The sequence below is a fragment of the Lontra canadensis genome, unplaced genomic scaffold (genome assembly GCF_010015895.1).
Source record: "Lontra canadensis isolate GAN:19392208 unplaced genomic scaffold, GSC_riverotter_1.0 scaffold19, whole genome shotgun sequence".
Lineage (NCBI taxonomy): Eukaryota > Metazoa > Chordata > Mammalia > Carnivora > Mustelidae > Lontra > Lontra canadensis.
Genome location: NW_022631013.1, coordinates 14624244 through 14637404, shown reverse-complemented (window position 1 = coordinate 14637404; position 13161 = coordinate 14624244). Strand labels below are relative to the sequence as shown.

The window sequence follows — 13161 nt, the reverse complement described above, 5'->3', positions numbered from 1 at the left end:
ATTGCCAAATGGCATCTGTGAAGTGTGAAGGCAGCCTGTGGAGGTCCTAGCTGCATCCCTAACAGGCTGGGTGCTGTACCCCTAAGGGCATCGCTGAGGAGACAAGGCCAGCCTTCTGAAACTCCCAGAAGAGCTAAAGGACACAACGCTGGTGCCTAGCACAGAGTAAAGCACCACCACCAGCAGGGAGAAACGTCACCCAGACAGCTTTGAAAAGACCCAAGGCTCCAGGAAAGATGACCTTCAGGTTCTTCTGGTCCAGACCTGAAATTCAAATTCCCTCCTCAGCAAAAAATAAACAACCCCAGATCAGACAGGGCCTGTCAGAGATAAATGACACCCCCTTCTCCCCTTCCTATCTCTCCCCTGCTTCCTCTCCCTGTCCTGCCTCTTTCCTCTCCTTCCCTCTCCTCCTTCCCTCATCCTTCCCCTTCTTCTCCTGCTCATTCACACCACCCTTCCTTTCTCCCTCTATCCCCTTCATCTCCCCTCCGCACCTCCAGGAAGAGAAGCAGCTCCGCCCACAGCTGGGTGCCTCCGCCTTGCCCCTCCCAGACTAGGGGAAGTGGTGGTGCTTTGCTGCTGACCCAGCCCTCAGCCCCCAGTAACCTCTGATTTGTACCTGGCCCGACCGCAGAATCACCTAAGTGGCTCTTAAAGAAGAGCCGTGTGCCGCACAGCCTGTAGGGGTGGGGGCATTCTGATACACCGGGGGCGGGGGGGCGGGTGGTTGGTTGGAGACCACAGGACTGGCCCTGGTCTGGCTTCCTCCAGCCCTGAAATAAGATGCTTGGAGCTGGAGCCGGGAATCAGAACTGCCTGTCCTAGAGCACTGCTCACTCCAGGCTGCGCTCAGTTTAGAAACAAGACAGTGAAGCCTCAGGGAGGTTAACCAACTTGCCCAAAGTCACACAGCCAGCCACTGAGTGGTTAAGCCATGCTTAAGCCCTAGAGGTGCTAACTGTTAGACCACAGAGGGTTCATTCCAGCTCACCTCCGCTTCCTCTGGAGCCTAAAACACTAAAGGATCCAGTGGGGAGGAGAACAGGCCTGGCCTCTAGCTTCCTGAGGGGTGTAGGGCCCCATGGGAAAGCTCCAGGCAAAGGAAAATGGAAGAAGCACCCACCTGACAGGGAGGCTGTCACAGCGACTGGTGGGGGTGGAGGCTGTCACAGCTCAAGAAGGTCTGTGGCTCCTGCTGCCTTCCCTTCCTCCCCCTTCTTCCCCAAGGGCGCTTGGGGCCCACCCGTGGTGTCAGATTCCTGGCCCTGCACCACAGCTGTTGCCCCCCATCCCCAGGGGCTTCGGCCTTCTAGAGCTGGAGGATCTGATTCCTCACAGCCCCACCCTCCTATCCCAGGGGATGGGACCTCTCAGCTCACAGCATCTCTCTCAGCCACTAGGGCCCCAGCAAGCTGCCATCCATGCTGCATTGGATAGGGGAGGGGACAGGAGTTGCCCAGGGAACCTCCCTGGGGCAATGTCCCCCAAAATAAAGGGACTCCTCAAAGGAGGAGGAAGGGCTTGAAGGGCACTTTGGAAGACGCCCCCACCTCCGCCTCAAAGTGGGAGGTGCACACTGACTTCTACAGAATGCCTGTACTCCACTAACATCCCCCACACTCAGAACCTCATCCCCCAGGCACTGCTGTGCCCTCATTTTTCGTTCAGTCTCCCAGGACACAGTCCATGGTGCCCAGAAAGCTCCATGTCGGGCAGGTAGGTGAAGAATTTGCCACCCTTCCTCACACACATTCTCGTCCTGCACATGGCATTGATCCACACGTGGCAGATTAGACAAAACTGGCCATGTGGACACATAGGGAAGGAAGGGGGTGGCCTGTCCCATTCATCCAAGACCCAGTAGAAGATACTGGCAGATGGGCCCCAGCTTTGAGGCCAAACCTATGGTGTGATTTTCTAACTAGGGGCTCCTGGGCAGGTCAACTCTGCTCTGGCCTCAGAATGTGTGCAATTCATAAGCTTGAGAGGGGAGGTAGCCCTCCTCAAAAGGACCAGGGTTAGGGGGATAAGAGGCAGGAGAACAAAGAAACACACACACACACACGCACACACACACATGTGTACAGGCATGCACACATGCAGCATCCCCAGAAAGGGTCCTGGATTGTGTCTACTGCAGAGGCCTCCAGTGGCCTCCCAATAGTCCATATGCCTGTGGCTCCCAAAGGTCCCTGCCAAACTGGCCTTTCCCCCACACAGTCCCAGCCATCCACCACCATGGCGCAGGGGGAGAAGGTGCAACTACAAGGCTGGGAGGGCACGCCCACTGGGCATGTAGGAAGGCTTCCTGGGAAGGGGCGAACCTGGAAGGAAGGATGCCTTGGTTCAGACAGATGGAGATGCTGTAGGAAGAGACTTCCTCCTAGAGCGGAGTTTGTGGGGGTTGGGGGGACGGACCTGAGATACTGGCCCAAGCCCTAGGTGAATTAGGACATTCAGATAGCTTAGCCTTGGAAAGGTGGTGGTGCCCACCCACCCCCAGGAGTAATTAAAAATAAAGGTGATATTGAACCATTAAATATAAGGAACTCCCACAACATTCTGACTTCTCCATATGCTTTTCTGAAACATGAAATACCCGACTCAGGCTGATACTTGAAGTTCGAATTCTGTCTGAGCGGGGAGGGTGGGGCTTTGAGGGCCACACACAGGAGGGATGGGGAGTGGGGAGGGAATTCGGGGGGGGGGGGTGTGGCCCAGTGAACACTGAATAAGATGCAGGATTTGACCCTGGTTATTCTTTCCAAGGAGATACTCAAGAGCCCCCACTTACTTAGCCACTCTAAGTCTCAATATTCTTACCTGTAAAATGGGGGTAATAATAGCAGCTAAATAAAAGGGTCACTAGGATTAAATGAAATAATATACGTAAAGTACATAGTATGCTCTGTTATTCACTCAGAATTGAGCTGGCTACTGTTCTAGGTGCTCCGAGATACACAAGTGAACAAAACAAAGAGCTCTTCTCAAGAGGGGTGGTGTGATGAAGTGGCTCTGAGCTTGGGCTTGGGAGCCGTGCTGCTTGAGGTTGATGACTAGCTGTGTGATCTCAAGCGAGGTGCTTAACCTGTGTCTCAGCTTTCTTATTTGTAAAATAGGTAATAGTGTAACCTCACAGGCTTGTGTGACGGTAAAGTGAGGTAATGCATTTACGGTGCCTAGAACAGTGCCTGGCTCAGTGAGTGTGAGGTGGCCGTATTATTAAAAGGCGGGATCTCCCCATCTCCCATTGCCTAGTGTGCTCAAGACCCTAGAGCCGGCGAGATCGGGCGGCAGCGCCCCCTCCTGGCTCCCGAGAGAACGGAGTCCCTCCGTTACTGAGCTGCCCTCCCTGCTCTGCTCCTCCCCGCCGACTGGGAAGCCTCGGAAATTTCTCTACCATCCCGGGTTTACCAAGCGCCACCCCCGTGGCGGGCTCTGCTGGCGCACTTTGCCGGGCCGGTAGATTAAGTCGTCTCGTCTAATTCTCCAACACTCTCGGACGTGGAAACAGTTACTGTTTCCATTTGGTCAGTGGAGGAAGGGAGGCTCGGGAGGTCGAGTTCCTTGCCCCGCGGCACGCAGCGAGGGAGCGGCGGGTTCGCTTCCCCCAGCCTCTGCTTGGGCGCCGGGCGGCCCGCCCCAATCACTGCGGCGTGTGCGCTGTGCGCGCCTGTTCTGTGCGCGTGCGCCCGCCCCAAGACAGGTCCCGGGGGGCCAGGAGCGCGGTCCGGAGGGTGGGGAAGGAGGGGTGCCCCTCGGCCCCGGGGCGCGCGGGCGGGGCTCGTGCCCGGCCCTAGCCCCGCCCATCGGCCCCGCCCTCCCGCCTGCGCGGGGAGGAGGCGGTAGCGCTGCGCGCGGGCACTCGGCGGGCGGTGAGGAGCGCGGAGCCGGAGCCGGACGCCGCCGCCGCCGCCGCCACCTGCGCGGTCGTCATCAAGGTAGGGCGGCCCCGCGCCGCCAGCGGTGCCTGCCTTCCCGGTGCGCGCGGTGTGTGCGCGCAGCGCCTCCCGGCTGCAGCGCCCTGGGCGGGATGCAGGGCTCGGCGCGCCGCGGGGGACCGAGGCTTCCGTCACCCCCGCGTGACCTTACAAAGCACCACTCCTCTCCAGGCCTCAGTTTCCTCACTGGGATAGCGGGCGCAAGGGTGGCCCCTTGCGCTCCGCGCCGTTGGGAGCGGCCGCGCTGAGGTCCAGGCTCCCGACGGCTTGGGGCTGGGATCGGTACTGTCTGCATCGCCCACCCCAACCCGCAGCTAGGGCCGCTCACGCTGGGTGTGGCGAGCCGGTCCCGACAGCCCTACCCCCTCGGTGGCCTGCGTGCCCCCTGGGGACCCATCTGGACGCTCCCCCTCCTGACTGGGTGGCCTGCAGGGCCTCAGCTTCCAGGTACAGGAAGCTGGAGGGGGCGACAGCCCGGGGTCCCCAGGCATGTAGGGTAGGGCCCTCAAAGCCGGCCAGCCAAGTCTGCCTTGCTGGGGGAGCCCTGAGTTGGGGGTGATGGGACCGTCAGCTGCAGACTTGCCTGGACCAGACCCATGAACCCACCAGGTTTTAGAGCATAGTATCAGACACCCTCATCCCCTTCCCTGCCCCTCCAGGCATGATAGGGCTGGATCAGGTTTATGTGTGTGGACCGCAGAGGGGCGACATTGCCAAGAGAGCTGTGTCTGGGTGGGGTTGGGTCTGGGACAGAGCACGTGTCTGAGGGACTGTGGCTCCAGGCTCTCAGGGTTAAAAAACAAAAACAAAAACAAACAAAAAAAACCTCTGGTGTCTGGCCCAGTGGCTCAGTAAGATCCCCTCTGGAAGGTCTTGCTGCTCCCATTACACACCTCTTATGATGGGGATCTCACTCAGCTGGAAGCTGCTGGTCCTGCTCTGGGCACACAGACAACATCTTCCTCCACCCTGGGGCAATCATCAGGTCCCTTAAATCTGCTCACTTCCGGGCTGAACAGCTCCAGGCCCAGAACTCTTTCTCTGGCTAGAGCCAAAGGGAGCAAAGGGAAGAGGCAGGAGCTGAGGTGTCTGCCCCAGAGCCAGTAGCATAGTGAGCCTGGGGCTCATTCAGAACCCACCTGTGCACTTTGGGTTAGCAGCTGCCTTAGAGGTCTGGGGTGAGGAGAGGAGCCCTAGGAGCCCCTCTCCGGGCCCTTCCTGCCTCCAGTGCCTCTTCATCTTCTCCGGCTGCCTGCCCTGATGGAGGGAGTAGTTTCTGAGAACCAAGTCTGGGCCTTCTTGTCTGCTTCGTGACCTGCCCTCACCCAAGAGCTTTCTTACTGCCTGGGCGTGTGGTGAGCTCTGTGTCATCAGAGGGATGTGAGCAGAGGCTGGGGGAGCACTTCTTGGGGGGGTGAACTACCTTTGACTGCAAGTCTGGGGTTCTTCGTCTGACTGGCAGTGTGGCCATGACTGTGCCCTCTGGTTATGGTGGAGCCTCACAGAACCTGGAGCTAGACCACAAATGAGTATTATTACCCCCTCGTAAAAGCAGACTAAGTATATGTGCTGTCACTCGAACGTAGCTCCAACACACACGCTTAAGTGCTACCTAAGTGTCTTGTCATCTCCACATATGTATAATCTGTTTTCCTGCTCAGCATTTTGGCCTGATTTAGGGGCCTGGTAGATTCTGGCTACTATAAAGTCATCCTATCCTAATAATTTGAAAATGTACTGTGGAATTATGGCATGTCCAAGCTGAAAGGCAGCAGAAGAAATCATCGCTTCAACCCCCTCATTGTCTAGATAGGCATCCCCTAGCCCCAGAGGGGACATGACTTGTCCAAGTTGACACAGCCAGCCAGCAGCCACGCCCCCGGTTTCTGATTACAAGACCAGAGTATTTGTTTATTTGTTGGAAAACACATACCATATAGTAAGTGAAAGTGGTCTGTATTTATTCCTATAAAATGAACAAAAATAAATATAAAAGGATAAACCTCCCTGCTGCAAGGCTGTGGGGATCCTCCAGCAGCCTTTAATTTTGCAGGGCTATCTGGTAGCCTGTTACAAGAGTCCAGGAAAATGATTCAAACTGCCCTTTGCCCCTAGACTTCTTCCTTTGAGGACTTTACCTTAAGGAAATAACAATAGAGGAAGATGAATGCAGTGCTGTTATTTATAACAAGTTTTCATGTAGTGACGCTTTTGGTGTTTTATCTGAGGTTTAATAAGTATTTCATTTGAAAAGTGCAGCTTAAAAAATAGTAGCATTAAAGCTTCCATTGCTGGGATCGGGCTGCTATAAAAGCAGTGTGGTCCAGAGGAAAGCTCACGACTCAAGTCAGTAGGCGTTAGGTGTACATTCCAGGATGAACTCTACATGTACCCCACAGTGTGACCTTGGCTCAGTCCCTTTCCTTTCTCTCTCTCTTTCTTTCTTAAGATTTTATTAATTAAAAATTTATTTGAGAGAGAGAGCGAGCCCCCGAGCACGAGTCAGGGGGCAGAGGGAGAGGGAGAAGCAGACCTCACGCATTTCTTCATCCCAGGACTCTGGGATCATGACCTGAGCCGAAGGTGCATGCCCAACTTAGCCACCCAGGTGCCCCCCCTTTCCTTTTCTGACCTCACTTTCCCCGTCTGTGAAATGGCATAGAGTCAGTGATTGCTGAATTTCTTTCAGCTCTGACAACCCGCCTTAGGGACCTAACAGATCTTTGTAACTGAAGCCTGTGTTCGAACAGTGTACATGGGGATAACCAAAGAATGTTCTATCTAGCCTTCCTCCCCCATCATTAAATGAATCCTCTTAGGGGACTGCGGCTAGTCTTTTTGCCTTGGAAGGGGCTTTATTCAGCTTTTGACTTTTGTTAGTTCCAGATGGCCAGAAGCTGCATTTTTGTACAGGGGAGTGTGGCTTTGTTTCTATTTTTCTTTGCCAGATACCAGGGGACAGAGATTTTTCAGGAAGACCAGAAAATAGTGCAGCAGGATCTTCTGTTTGTTATTTTAAGGCTATAGGCTGTTCCTTGCCTCCTTCAGACCAGACTAGAGGTGCTTTGCAATCACACCTAGTATGAAGGGCCAGGAAGAGGTGGCTTGCCTTCTGAGAACAAACATTTATTGGGCAGCTACTGTGTACGAGGCCTTGAGGTGCCTCCTAGGGTCCTGCAGGTTGACATGAGAAATATATTAGGTTAAACTGTGGGAAATGGCCAATATCTGACCGTTCTTGACTTACAAGAAATAGCAGTTTTGTTCAGTTCAGTCTGAATGGAAAAAGATAAAATTAAAGAGCCCTATGCTCCCTACCATAATTGAGAGATTGGCAGGGTGCAGTGGAGACTAGGAAAGTGTGATTATAAGCTTGGAAAAGTCAAAGAGGAAGGGCATGGGATCCTCACCTTGAAAAATCAGTAATACTAATAAAATAGTAATGACAGTATTTCCCACCTGCCTGATTCTGTCCTAAGTGCTTTACATTTATTCGTTTAGTCATTTAGCTGTTCTTTGATTGAACAGCTATATTGTGCTCGGCATTTCCTGGGGTGGAGGCAGCAGTCTTGACAGTAAATAAAGTAGACCCCCAGAATCTGTCCTAAAGAAATGTCCAATCTGATAGGGAAGAAAAGACAATAAACAGTAAGTAAAGGAAAATGGTGATAAATGGGGTGGAACAAATAAAACACGGGAGTTACATTCCAGGCAAGTGAAGGGGAGTGGAAGGACGGGGGGTTGCAGTTTTAAATTGGGTGGTTGGGGGATCATTGTGAAGGAGACTTTTGGGCAAAGTCTTGAAGGAGGTGAGGAAGGTTGCTGGGCTGGTTTCTGGGGAAGAGCCATCCAGATGGAGGAAACAGCCAGCGCAAAAGGCCTGGGGTAGGACCATGCCTGGCATGTTCACGGAAGAGCAGGCGAGAACAGAGTGACAGAGAAGGCAGGGGAGATGGGTAAGAGGTGCCACTGGTGGTCAGATTTTGGACCCTTCCCTGTGCATCATTGTGAGGGGCGTACTCTTTTTTTTCCCCCTTTTTAACTAGACTTCATGCCACACTTGAGACTCGGACTCATGACCCAAGATCAAGAGTTGTGTACTCTACTGACGGAGCCAGCCAGGTGCCCCGAGGAGGGGGAACTCTTTTTACTTCTCTTTTTCAGTTAAAAAAACAAAGATACAGAGACATTAGGTAGCTTGTTGAGATGAGACGCTGTCTCATAGAGGACCCAGGGCCTCTAGTAGAGGGCAGTGAGGAGTCGTGGGACACAGCCAGGGCATGGCCAGATCTGATGTCTGTGTGTCTTCTGGGTTGCAGAGAGAAGGTTATGGAAATAATCCAGGCTGGGGGGATTAGTTGGACCTAGACAGTGACCCAGTGGATGTAGGTGCTGGGAATGAGGATGGGGGGTCCAGGCCAGGTGAGCACAAGGAGGAAGAGGAGGAAACCAGGCTGGTCTTAGCTTATTTATTGAACAAACACTTAACAGCACTTCTGCTCTAGGCAACCATCTAAGATTTGACATACATTAACCCATTCAGTCCTCAAAGCATGGTGGAAGATAGATACTCTCATTGTTATTGCTACTTTTTAAGAAAAATGGGTGTATTCTATTATATGTAAGTTATATCTCAATAAAGTTAATTTACAGGGAAAGTATTTTTTTTATATTATAAATACTTGATGGTAATGGGGAATTTAGAAAAAAAGGAAAACAGAAAATAAATTATCTGTATCTTCTCTTTTCATCTCAGGTAATCAATATAAATATTTTGGCATATTTACTTCATCTTTTTTCAACTATTCTCCCCATTTTTTTTAAAGCTTTTATTTACTTATTTGAGAGAGAGAGGGAACACAAGCAGGAGGAATGGCAAACAGAGGGAGAGGGAGAAGCAGGCTCCTGCTGAACAAGGAGCCTGATGCGGGGCTCGATCCCAAAACCCTGAGATCATGACCTGGGCTGAAGGCAGCCAGCCACTTAACCAACTGAGCCTCCCAGGCACCCTGTTCTCCCCATTTCACAGATGAGGGACACTAGGGCTCTAAGAGTTTGGGCCGTTTGCACAGGGTCAGCCACCTGAAGCCATGTCATCAGGCTCTAGTCTCCAGGGTCTCCATCACTGTGCTCTGCTACCTGGAATGTCAGTTGGTGGGTTCCCGTGAGCCACACCCCCACACTCACCCCGCCCCAGCATCAGCTCACACATAAGGAAAGCGAGGCTCAGAGAAAGGTAGGGCCATGTGGAGCATCTCTCACCTAGTTGGGAGCAGATAGGTGAGGTCTCATTCTGACAAGAAATAGGATGCTGAGAACTTGTGCAGGGTTGATGTGGCAGCTGCTTTTGGTCTGGCCTTGAGCCCAGAGTTTGCAGGGGGCTGGCAAGTGGCGTGACCCCACCCACAGGCAGTGCCCAGGACTGCAGGGCTGGGCTGTCTGCCGGGCCGGGCTGCCGGGGCAGGCCTGGGTTCCCTGAGCTCAGGAGTCTCAGCCCTCCCGTGGGCCCGGGGTGGGAGGTGGCCAGGAGACAGGGCGTGAGAGTTTGGGGCCCTGCCAGGCCTGCAGGCCCCCTGGGAGTTGTCTCTTGTACTCTGACTGTGCATTTATTTCTGGCTCTGGTGCCAGCAAACTCCTGGGGCCTCCGGCTGCTAGGGATGCGGTCTCGGCATCCAGGCCCAGCCGGCTACCAGGTGAGCCTTGGGCCGGGGTCTTCCCCACCCCCGCACCCCGCCCCACCTGCAGAATGGCATCATAATGGTGCCAGCTGCAGGATGAAGTGAGGTGTAGGTGGAAAGTGCTGGCACACGGAGGTGCTCAGTAGATGGGCGGCTACTGTTGCTGTCCCTAAGGCTGCCCCCGGGGTGTTGGCTCGGGCTGGGGGATTGAGCCTGCCCCAGCCAGAGCACCTCCACGGCACGACACGCCCCTTCACACCTGGCTGAACCAGGTAGGCCCAGCCAGTGCAGGAGGAGACAGAAATGAACCTGGGGCAGTGGCCTGCAGTCCAAGATTGCAGACAGCAAAAAACGCAGTGGAAGGAAGGAAGCCACGCCCCCAAGGAGGGAGCCTGCACCTGGCCTAAAACGTGCTCTGTAGGCAAGTCCTGTCCCTTCTTTCTGCCCCTTCTTCTCACCCATAAAGTGGGGAGATTATTTCCTGCCTTGATGATTGTAACAATCTTCATGCCAGCAGCCACATACTGAGGCTTCCCTGTGCTCAAGGGAATGATGGAGAGAAACCAGACCCAGCACCGTCTGCAAGGGTGCGCGGCCGGGGGCGAGGAGGTAGGGGGGCTCCAGCTCTGATAGGGAAGCCCAGGAGCTGTGGCCCTCAAAGAGGGGCAGCTAACCTAGCCTGGGTGGGGCTGGAGGTGGGGAAGGCCCCCAGAGGCTGTGATGTCCCAGCTGGGTTGTGAGTGGGATTGGAGTCAGCCAGACATGGGAGGGGAGGAAAGTGCCGAAGGTCATTGGGTAAATGGCCCACCTCTCTGAGCCCTAACCTCTTCATCTGTAGAATGGCCCATAGATAAGTACCTGCTTTGCCTAATTTATAGGGTGGTTGTGAGGCTTAAAATTGGATAAAGAGCATGGAAGTACTTCTGAACTATAAAATGTCAGGCACCTGTTTGTTGTTGCTTGTTGTGATGTCTGGAGACCCTGGCGATTCAAGAAACACAGGGCCAGCATCCTTCTGGGTCTCAGAGAACATCTGGTCTCTTTTAAAAGGCCTCCAATCAAACCTAACAGGGACATATAGCCTCTGTTCACCTTATACCCCTTGATTTAAGAGCTCAAGACTATTTCTGTAGGGGCGTGTGGCTGTGCTTAGAGGGGGCCCGAGGACGGCCGTAACCCAGTCACAGCCCTGTCCCATTGAAGAGGATGGGTGCCTGCAGAAAGGCAGGCCATACGCATGGGCCGGGCTTCAGGACCTGGGCAGGAGGGGCTAAGAGCTAAGGGACGTGCCAGGGGAAGGGGTGGAAGACGGGAGCGCCGTAAGGTCACTGAGGAGAAATAGTTCTGGGTCAGGGAGGTCCGCGAGGTGACATTACCTGGAAAAGCAAGGCAGAGAACACGGTGTGGGCACTGAGCCTGCTTGGGTTTGAATATGGGAGAAGAATGTATGTCCACACTTGTGAATATGTGAAAATATGCAGACAGACACATCAAGCTGGTTGATTATCACTTTTACTTTTGTCTTTTCTATATTTTGAAATTTTTGCACGCTATTTGACGTTTATTTCTAGAACAAGTTGTCTGCATGTAATGTATGTGACAGTATAATGCAGAGAGTATAAGGGTCTGATGTCAGCAGGCTGGAGGGTTCCAGGAGGCACCCACAGCAGGTGGCCTCGGGTGAGGCCTGGATGGTATCCTCCCTGCTGGCCTTCAGGACAGTTGGGAGCGGGGACCAGGGGTGGCTTGTTGGAGGTGGCACTGAAGGAGAGGTGTCTGGGATAGGTTCCAGGACTCTTCCTGGGACAGAGACGGGGGTTGGAGGTGGCTGGCAGCCCTCTCCGCACGGTGGGCAGACTGTCCACGCAGGACCGCAGGCCCTGGCAGCAGGAGCACGGGGTCAGGTCCAGAAGGGTAAGGGTTCTCCTGGCACTTGGGCCACCCCCTGAGTGGGACTGGGATGGCAGGAACAGGTCCAGAGGGCCCGCTGTCTAGGGCAGGGGCCTTGAAATGCTTCAGGGTCCCACCCCAGTCTGCCGACCCCCGCAGACCCTTCTCTCTCAGTGATGCCCTCTCTTGGTCTTCGGTCCGTGGGGCTCTCACACACCTTCCCGCCTCTTTACAATGGAAGTAAAGAAACTAATCTCCTGTCGTATTTTATTGGATGCAAGGTACCATCTGTTGTGAGATATACCATTGTTTTATAACCCATTAAGAAAGGAAAACAGCAAACTCTAAGTTGCATTTCAGTTTCAGAGATGTTAAATGTCAAAAAACAGGGTCTTGGAATCAATCAGAATGACAAGCAGGAGGGCCCCACCCTGGATTCTTAATGTATATATACTCATCTAATCCTCTGTCAACCTCCTGGCTAGATAGTCTTGTCCTCTGTTTACAGATCAGGAAACAGGGGCCCAGAGAGGTTAAGGGATTTTTGCAGGGTCACACAGCCAGCAAAAGATAAAGCTGGGATTTGAACCCATCCATCACTTTTTCCTCACCCAACCCCACAAAGCAAAGGCTCCTGAGCGCTGGCCCTTCGGAAGAAGACAGCGTTCACATTGCAGAATGAACATAACGCCAGCTCAGAGTTCAGAAATACCCCTGTGGACTGGTCATTAAACGCCCAGGGCTATATGAGTAATGGGGGGAAGGCCTGGAGGGGAGCTGGAAAGATAACGGACCCGAAAGAGCTCAGAGAGCTTCTTGGCTGGTTCATTAACCTCATCCTTGTTAATGATCATTATCAGGACTAGGTTGACCTCCGGCCCACCCTGGAGAGAGACCACAGAGACCTGCCCCACACAGATCAATCACCCTAGAGCCTCACCCAGAAAGGCCCACACATTCATTTCCTACAAAGTTATTTTTCGATTTACTCTTGTGAATGAGACCTTTATTTGCCTATGGGTCCCCGAGTGCCCGTGAAGCCGGGCCTGGTGCTAGGGTTACAGCGCACAGCAGAACAGACATAGGTGTTGCTGTGGTGGAGTCACAGACCAGAGGCAACGGACAGTAATCCTCGGGTCCCACAAAACCTGCAACAGGTGCCTGTAGGGGAAGAGACAGCATCAAAGCTTATAGAGCAGAGAATGTGCCCAGTTCAGGGTCAACTGCAAAAGGCTATTCTAAGTGAAGGACTCTTTTTTTTTTTTTTAATTTATTTGAGAGAGAAAGAGATTGAGAGATCAAGTGGGAGGAGGGGCAGAAGGGAAAGCAGACTTCCTGCTGAGTGGGGAGCCCAATGTGGGACTCGATCCCAGGACTCTGGGATCGTGACTTGAGCCAAAGGCAGACACTTAACTGACTGAGCCACACAGACGCCCCAAAGGAGGGACTTTTGAACTGATATCTGAAAGACCAGTCAGGGGCAAGGGGAGGCTGCTGGACCAAGGAAACAATGCTGAAGCTGACAGACGTGGACCTCTGAGGACTTGAAAGCTCTGAGTATCTCCAGCTCTGATTCCTAGGCAGGTGAGGCCAGAGAGGTGGAGTGGGCCAGACCCTTGGGCTCCTGGAGCAGTGGCTGTGGAGTGACA

The 13161-nt window shown here is 53.5% G+C and overlaps 1 protein-coding gene across 2 annotated transcripts in view; it reads left to right on the top strand.

Annotated features, from left to right (window-relative positions):
- Positions 1 to 3853: 3853 nt before the first annotated feature.
- Positions 3854 to 13161, top strand: part of CORO2A (coronin 2A) — a 48423-nt gene continuing 39115 nt past the window's right edge. The window contains exon 1 of one of the 2 annotated variants that reach the window (XM_032860682.1): positions 3854 to 3944. The gene's annotated coding sequence lies outside the window, so the exon portion shown is untranslated. Of the gene's footprint in view, positions 3945 to 9867; positions 10044 to 13161 lie in introns of those variants that run through there. The other variant, XM_032860681.1, reaches the window with a different exon arrangement.